This window comes from Ovis canadensis, chromosome 16 (assembly GCF_042477335.2).
Source record: "Ovis canadensis isolate MfBH-ARS-UI-01 breed Bighorn chromosome 16, ARS-UI_OviCan_v2, whole genome shotgun sequence".
Classification (NCBI taxonomy): Eukaryota; Metazoa; Chordata; class Mammalia; order Artiodactyla; family Bovidae; genus Ovis; species Ovis canadensis.
Window position 1 is genome coordinate 40359660 of NC_091260.1, and position 9135 is coordinate 40368794.

A 9135-nucleotide genomic window follows, 5' to 3' on the forward strand; every position below is an offset into this window, starting at 1 on the left:
ATTTCTGAGCCATAGACAAGAGATCACTTTTAAGCCCTGGAAGGGGTCCGCTTCCTGCATCATTACCAGTTGTTTGACTTTCTCTGTTGTGCCTGAAAACATCTATCATGCTATCTAATTGCAATTAATTGTTTACACGTCTGTGGTCCCTCACTAAACTATGAGACTGCTTTTGTTTACCAAAGCTCAGCACTAACAGATATGTACTAAGCATGTATTAAGTAAAAATTCTGTTGAATGAAGAATACATGAACTAAAAATAATTATAGTATTAATTGTAACAGGTATAATTTACATTTATATAAATAGCTCTAACTATTTGCCAGGTGCATGGTAATATGGATTATTTTGCTTTTTTTTTTACAAAGATCTTATGATGTAGATATTATCATTACACATTTGACAGATAAAAGTAGCAAGACTTGAAATGTTTAGTAAATGGCAGTACAGGGATTTGAACAGAAGCCTTTCTATTTTCAGAGCCTGAGAGTTAGGATAGTGTGATGGCTAAGAGCCTAGTAGCTTTCTGGGCCACATAACCTAGGTTGGAGCCCCAGCCCTGCCACTTCTCACTGCCTAGCCTTGGGCAATTTATGGAATAGCAATAAGATTCTATATTTCAATATTTCTGTGCCTTAGTTTCCCACCTACAAATTGGAGACTGTAACAATTAGCCATTCATGAGAAGGTGCTGAATTATAATTGATTTATTATATCCAAAGCACTTAGAACCAAGCCTGAACCATGCTATTAATAAGCACCAAGTAAGAGTGAGCATTTTTATTACTATCAGTTCAGTTCAGTTCAGTCGCTCAGTCGTGTCCGACTTTTTGCTTTATTACTATAGATTACATTATATATTTAGCATTTAAATTTCTATTGCCTAATTTACCACCTTGTTTTCAGTTCTTGAATACACTGCAAACCTGCTCAATGTTCTTTACGGTCATACTGGTACAATGTTTACATGGGCCCTCATCACTGTTTCTTGAGAAGATCAAATCCCTCTAATACAAAGCTCAGGTTAAAATTGGTCAAGCCCCTGCAGGTGTAACGTGTACTACCCAAACAGAAAAGATGAATGGACAGACAAGGTGGCTGAGTATTTCTAGTTGGAAACAGAATCAAAGGAGTGAATGGGCTGGGGCATCATATGTCATGCTATTACAAGGCCAATTTGCTAGTCTACTATATTTGGTGGAATATTGGGTTTTGAGCAAAGAAAGGAAATGGTAAGTAACATTAGCTAATTCTCTGCAAGCATTCTCTGTATTAGGTTTAAAGCAGATTTAAATAATAATAGGATGTAAAAAAGGAAATAGAGCTACATTTCAATGACATTGAATAGCAGCTCTGTTTTTGGAAGGTCGTTTTATCTTTCAGTGGTGCCAGGTGTGAGATATAAGGAAGGCATACCTGAAGGCCATTGCAAGAAACAATAGAAATTCTTAAACAGAGGGACTTCACGAACACTAGAATTAAGCAGGATGATTTGTTGCCTTTCAGTATACAATATCCATTCGTTAACTATGAGCAAGAATTAGTTCCAAGAGTAATTAGTGCAAGAACTCCCACTAATCTTGATCTGCTATGCCCTGCAATTTGCTCTTAATATTAAATAAAATATTAAAACGTGTGACTGTTTTTATATCATCAGCCTTAAAAAACCTCACTAAGTTATTTTAATCAATATACTTGTTTTAAGTAAAAGCCATTTAATCTCCTGACTTATACATTAACCTTCCATTAAGTATTAGTGAAGAAGTTAAATGTACCTTAGTCAATAATGGTAATGGGGGGACTGTTGTATTACCTATGGAGAAATGCGTATTCATATTATGTTAAAGTGGCTGTCCTTAACGATTAGCCATTATGTGTCAGGAAAGTGATAATGAATTTGAAATATTCCATGAGAAAATGAATTATAATGTTGAAACTGAGTTCTCTGCACTGTAATAATTTTGAAATGAGGTCATCTGCTTCTTCTGGTCAGTGCCTTTTAAGGCAATGATATTGAAGTGATGAAGCCACCCTGGGTGACATTTTGACCTCACCTTGCAGTCTCACTTCTTGGTGGATAATAAATGAGGCTGCTAATTGAAGCTGAGATGTATGAATCTATTGTATGGTAGTGTTTTAACAAGTACTCATTTTGTGTAAATAATGTGCCAATATCTGTAACATGCTTACAGTAATGTAGAATTTGTTCAGCTTCCAAACCATATTACATACTTCTTTTATCTCTTTAAGGAAATGTGTACTCTAAATAGCGTTTTCCCAGATATCTTCTTCCAGTGTTGCGATTAAAATGAAGATGTTTATACATCATCATTTTCTATGTCCACAAAATTTTGTCCATGTTCATATTAATTGACATACCAATTATGATCCCATGACTTAAGAAAAACAACTAGACGTTTGGAGGTGTCACAAATCAGTTTAAATAAATGGTTTATTGTTCTTGTCTTTGCCACCTGTAGATGTCCTTGCAGTACCTTAGGAAAGAGGATAGTTAATATTTTGAGTATATATGTTCCATATAATTTTAGTTTTTTAAGGAAGATTTGTAAACTCTAAATAGCCATAAAAATATTTATACTTTCTGGAGGCAAGAATAGCCCTTTGATTTATTGCCATTAAGAAAAAAAAATAGATAGTAATGTCTAACCTGATCATTAATGAAATATTTTAAATCCTACGGTGCTATTTTTTGCCCAATAAGCAGTTTGTCTAAAGCTATCTGAAGGCTAATATTAACACAATACTGGCTCTATTTTTCATGCTAATTGTTTCAGAACTCTGTTCCTTCCCCTGGTAAAGTATCATATCCATGTTTTCATATCATCAGTTAAATAAAAGTCATTACATTTCGATTTATATAAATGTTTGAATCACTTATTTATTATATAACAAGCATAACTCCAAAATTATTTTAATTTATTAGTTTATTAATTATTTTACTTTATAAACATCTTGCTAACAAAGAGAGAATTTATTCTGGACACCCCTAGTTCATAACCATCACTATATAAGTTTTATTTTGTTTCAAGTTGAACTACATCATTTTTTATTTAAATATACTCATCTATAAAATATCCCAGAAAACTCTTGGAATTTCACACTTGGTTTTATCTATAAAAAGGAAATAATAAAGACAACAAGGACCTGAAATTTGTATACATACTATTCATAAAAGTGTTTATTTTATAGAATCACTCTGTATTACTTCACTGAACTGGTAAGAGCCACACTTATTGAGTGCTAATCACACTGCAGAAAAAATTTTAATCACTTTCCATGTTTCAGTTCATTGTAGCCTCATAGTGTTCCTATCCATGTCTACCTCCTCCTCTCCTGTGCTGTGTGCTGTGCTAAGTTGCTTCAGTTGTGTCTGACTCTTTGTGACCCTATGGATACTAGCCTGCCAGGCTCCTCTGGTCCGTGGGATTCTCCAAGCAAGAATACTGGAGTGGGTTGCCCTTTCCTCCTCCAGGGGATCTTCCCTGCCCATGGATCAAACCTGTATCACTTTCATCTCCTGCATTAGCAGGCAGGTTCTTTATCCCTAGCACCACCTGGAAAGCCCAGCTTCCTCTCTTACAAATGTGGAAATGGAGTCAAAGGGAAGTTAAGTAAGTTGCCCCTCAAAGATGCGTAGTGGTTTGACCAGAATTTGGAGCTGGACAATTGACTCAAGTCTACACTTTAACAATACTATGTACTCCCTTGATGTATTGTAGTACAATATTAAGAAGAAAGGACTTATGATATCAAAGATTCTTCTTTAACCTCTAGTTTTCTTGTTACTGAAGGACACATTTGATAGGAAACAAAATTATAGAAATAGAGAATCTTTGCACATAAATTCTTACAGAGTCATCTTGCCCCACAAAATGGGGTAAGAAAAGCAGATAGCTCATTGTGGAACATAAAGTTTTTAATCACAGAGTTTTATTCAACATAATTTACCATTTTAAATCTTGAGAAAAATCAAACTGATGAAAAGTTGTCTTTACTGCATTCATTCATAAGGATTCTCTGTGAATAACCAGATAGCAGAAAATAAGATCACGTGGGCAAAGTCAGGGTACATATTCAGAGACTAAAATTCAAACCTCATTCTGACTTGATAGGGAACAAGTAATCAGTTACTGCCTAAGAAACAATGGAGGTAGACTGCCCCAAAAGATGGCAGCCTGTTTGAGTGAAAAGGTCAGCTCTCTAACTCTTTGGCAGCACTTGGGGAAGGATGACAGAAACAAAAGACAAAACATTGTCCTCCCGTGATGCATCTGCACCTGGAATAAGTGGACACATCCCAGGGAAAAGTAAATAATATGACCGATGAATGGAGACCCATTCTTGAAAGGATAGGTTTATCACATGAGGACTCTAAAGTGTGGAAAAGGCAGAGACAGACAGATTATCACTAGAACCTATAACATTATGAAAGGCGGTCTAGTGTGACTTGCATAGCTTTTCCTGTGCAAAACGGAAAGTGAAAAGTAGTGACCTATAGGGATGGGATGGGGAGTGGGTGATAGAGAGGTTCAAGAGGGAGGGGATACATGTATACATAGCTGATTCACTTCATTATACAGCAGAAACTAACACAACACTGCAACGCAGCTAGATCCCAGTTTAAGAAAAAAGAGAGGCATATATCAGCTCAAAACAGTTGGAGAACAGTTTAAATTGAAGAGGCAGATAGATGCAACTCATCTTATGAAATAATGAGGAAAATTTACATGGATTTAATGACAGCTGTTAACAGAAATAAGGAGAATTTTGAAGGCAGGAAGAGAGGGGGATGACAGAGGATGAGATGGTTAGATGGCATCACCAATGGACAGGAGTTTGAGCAAACTCTGGGAGATGGTGAAGGACAGGGAAACCTGGCATGCTGCAGTCCATGGGATCACAAAGAGCTGGACCCGACTGAGTGACTGAACAACAAAGGAACATTTGTAGTAATATAATTTTAATTTTTTACATGATCATGAATATCCAGCTTTCTACAAATCAGCTGTTATTACTTTCAGAAACAGAATATCAGGTTAAATGGGCCATGTCCATCCACAGTTCTGTGAGTTCAACCCCAGGAATTCTATTAGTGTTTACTCAAATTAAGAGTCGCTTTGATAAGGTGAACTACATATATGTAAAACATGATAAAATTATTAAATGATGGTGATAGAAAGAGAAATAGATAATAATAGATAATTATAAATGACAAAAGTGACCTTTCAATTAAGGAATATGCATCTTTTCTATGAGTAATTAATTTGTATCTTTATTTCCAACATGAACAAATTTATATGTATTTATGTATAATTGATTATCATCAATTGTAAAGCTTTGGAAAATCATGTAGTTTTCCTTTTTTATTTCTCCTAATGAATATTTTGTTGATAACATATGCTAGCAAATTCTTCTAGCTACTTCCTGGTTGTAAGGTAAGTACTTTTGCAGGCTATATTGATTTTCTTTCAGGTCACTAGGGTACTATTTAACAAATGGAAATTCATTCCATAATATTCTAAATGGATTTAAGTATCATACATTTGATGATGATTTAAAAGTGTGAAAAGAATAGTATCAGGTGACATACATATATATATCCATTAACATTCATACCATAAGAAGTATATTTGTTAATCAAAGCAAGATTCTACATAAAAGTATATCAGGCATACTCTTTGTATTGTCTGTGTAGATCATTAATCTTGACACATAGTCTCCCTCTTAATAGCAGTTGGTGTGAAGTTTCATAGCACAATACTATTGAAATGATGATAAGGCTATTTGTGAAACCTGCTTTCATTCATATCCTTTATCATTTCTTTCACTGCTGTTCTCCCTTTTCAGTATGCTCTCTGAGCCCAAATTTTTTTTTTTGAAAAATATTAAATATACATGTTTATTTAAATATAAATATAATTTAAATATAATTGTTTGCTAATCTAATTAAGGCATGTCTTAAGTCATCAACATTATATACTACTTTTATTATGCCTAGGTTTATTTTTTATTTATTTATTTATTTATTTTCTGCATGACATGCTACCTTTATTTTTATTTTTTTTAATTTATTTTTATTTATTTATTTTTTTAATTTTAAAATCTTTAATTCTTCCAAATTTAATTTTAAAAATAATATTTCATTGATCATCATCATCTTCTCAGACTACCCCTACCCCTTCCTTGATTAGCTTGTCCTGAGGACCTTTCCCCGTCTTAGAGTTAGGGTCTTTCTCATTTCTCACCAGGGCAACTCATCGTTTACGCTTCTTCTTTTATATAAAAAGTCTTGGACTTCCCTGGCAGTTCAGTGGCTAAGAATTTGTGCTTCACTGCAGGGGGCACAAGTTTGATCCCTGGTCAGAGAAGATCCTGCACCATGCCGTGTGGTCAAAAAATCCTTCTCTTTTGTTTCACTATTAACTCCTCTGTGATACTCCCAGCTACTTACCTTCATTTATAGAGAGTAAACATGTACTCTAGTCTCTGCTTCATTGCAAAGCCTAGCAATGTGTGAGAACCGTTGCTAAAAAGGGTACTCCAGCTGTAAGAGGGAAGAGTTTGGGGCTGGCTTCATGAAATAGAAGCAGCTAAATCAGTAAACTCAAGGAACATTTTTTAGAAGGATATAGAACTTTCAAGTACCTGTTAGCATTCCTTCTGACATTATCTAATAGAAAGTTTTAGGGAATAAATCATATGGGCTTCCCTGGTGGCTCAGTGGTAAAGAATCTGTCTGCCAATGCTGTAGACATGGTTTTGCTCCCTAGGTCATGAGGATCCCCTGGAGAAGAAAATGGCAACCCACTCCAGCATTCTTGCCTGAGAAATCCCATGGACAGAGGATCCTGGTGGGCTCCAGTCCTTGCAGTCACAAAAGAGTTGGACATGACTTAGTTACTAAGCAACAACAACAATAAATCATATGATGTTTTATTCATTGATTTGGTATGTTTATTTTGGCATTACTGCTTGAAGACAAGCCATAGTACCTAGGAATGCAAGACCGAGATTGAGCAAGTGCCCTTCATCTGGTGCTGAATTGTCTGAACCAGCTATCAGGCTACTAACTCCGCTGCTCTCCCTGCTTGGCCATCACTGGACAGTGCTCCTCCCCACCTTCTACTGTCCTTCATCCTGGCTTGACTTCACCTTAAGTTTTGCAACTTTCCGGACACCAGGAGCCTTCCTTCCCCTAAATCCCACTTTCATCATAGCATTACTTATTGATTTCCTTCACTTTTGTTTCCCTTTGGAAATCTTCTGATCTAATACCAGTTTCTAACTGCTATGTCCCATCTTTCTTGGTCTCCAACACTCTTACTCCCAAAGTACCATTTTCTATGCCCATCTCTATCACTTTACCAGTTTTCCTTTCTTAGCAACCCTACCCCATAGTCCTTCAAAGACAAGCACCTCTATGCTCAGTATCCTGGTCTTCGTATTCTCCAGCTGTTTCATCATACAAAGCTTCAAATTTGGGTCAATTACTCCATTAACTTTTCTATTTTCATACTCCAGCTGCCTGCAGGTAGAGAAAATAGAATTTTAATTGAGGAAATGTTTTCCAATTGCTCACAATGTGCCTAATATAAAACAGGAAAAAAGATGTCCCCTACCCTAAAGACATTTGCAATTCCCTAGACATGTAATCTTAGCTGAACTTGAGCATTATTTTATACTCCCCTTTTAAATCAGTATTAATCTCTCTCTTCCATTCCTCACAGAAACATCACCTTTCTTTAAGCCATCAAGATCTTCCATCAAAAGACCTTTCACCTTTCTTCACTGAGAAAATTAAGGACAGCAGACATGAATATATTCAAGGTTTTCTGCATCTTTTGTTCAAGGTTAATTCTTTCCCGGTATGCTTCAAATGTCACCTTCTGTACTTCACCTATACCATCAGCCTTTACTCAGTCAGATATTTCTTACCTCTGTCTTCAACTTCTTTCTTGATACAGACTTTTTCTCATCAGAATATAATTATATTTGTAAATTTCACACAAAAAGAATCCATTTTGTGGCAAAGGTTAACTGAGTGTGTAATACACGCCAGGCTCTGGAATAAGTCCTTTACATACATTATTTCATTTCATCCTCACAATACCTCAGAGAGGTATAATATTATTGTCACTTTATAGATCCTAAAGAGGCTCACGAAGTAGTAAAACTTAAAACTGAGCACAGATATTTTGTTAAAAAGCCCAAGATTCTTACCATTTTGTATTTATTTACTCTTTTCTCTCTTTGATGATTTTATCCATTACTTACATAGGTGATAGTGTCAAATTGGTTAGGCTATAGTACTCAGTTTTTTAGCAAATACTAACCTAGATGTTGTTGGGGTGGTATTTTGTAGATGTGGTTAACATATATAATCAGTCAACAGTGATAAAGGAAATTACTCTAGAAAATATATGTGGGCTACATCAAATCAGTTGAAAGGCCACAAGAGCAAAAACTGAGGTTTCCTGGAGAAGAGGAAATTTGACCTCAAGAATACAGGACCAACTCTTATCTGAACTGTCAGCCTGCCAGCCTGCCCTACAGATTTTGACTTGCCAGTCCCCATAATTGTGTCTGCCACAATTCATAATCGTTATGAATTGTCATAACAATTCATAATTGTTAAAGTAAATCACACACCCACACACACCTACTATTAACTGTTGGTTCTATTTCTCTATGGAGAACTCTAACCGGTATAAATACATATAGCAGACTTTTCTATAGCTTCAGCCCTTACCTTTCTCCTGGTTTCATACCTAGATATCTAACTTTCTATCATGCTTCTCCATGCAGATGATCAAGTGAAAACTTGGGTTCATGTCAAAACTGTTTTCCTTTCCTCTCTTCCCTAGTCTGTTTCTCCTCCAGTTTACTGATATAGGTGAGTGGCTCTACCTTGTCAGTTCAAATTAGACATCTGCCTTTCCCTGAGTCACTCCTGCATTATCTGAACAAATATTTCTCCTTTGTCTCTTTTTAATCTGTTGTCAGCAGCTTAAATTTTCCAGCACCTTTACTTAGACCGCCACCATTTTGGTCCACATTTTGACATGACTTGCTTTTTCTTAGAATTGTTTTAGATTCTCTAATTAAATCTAAATT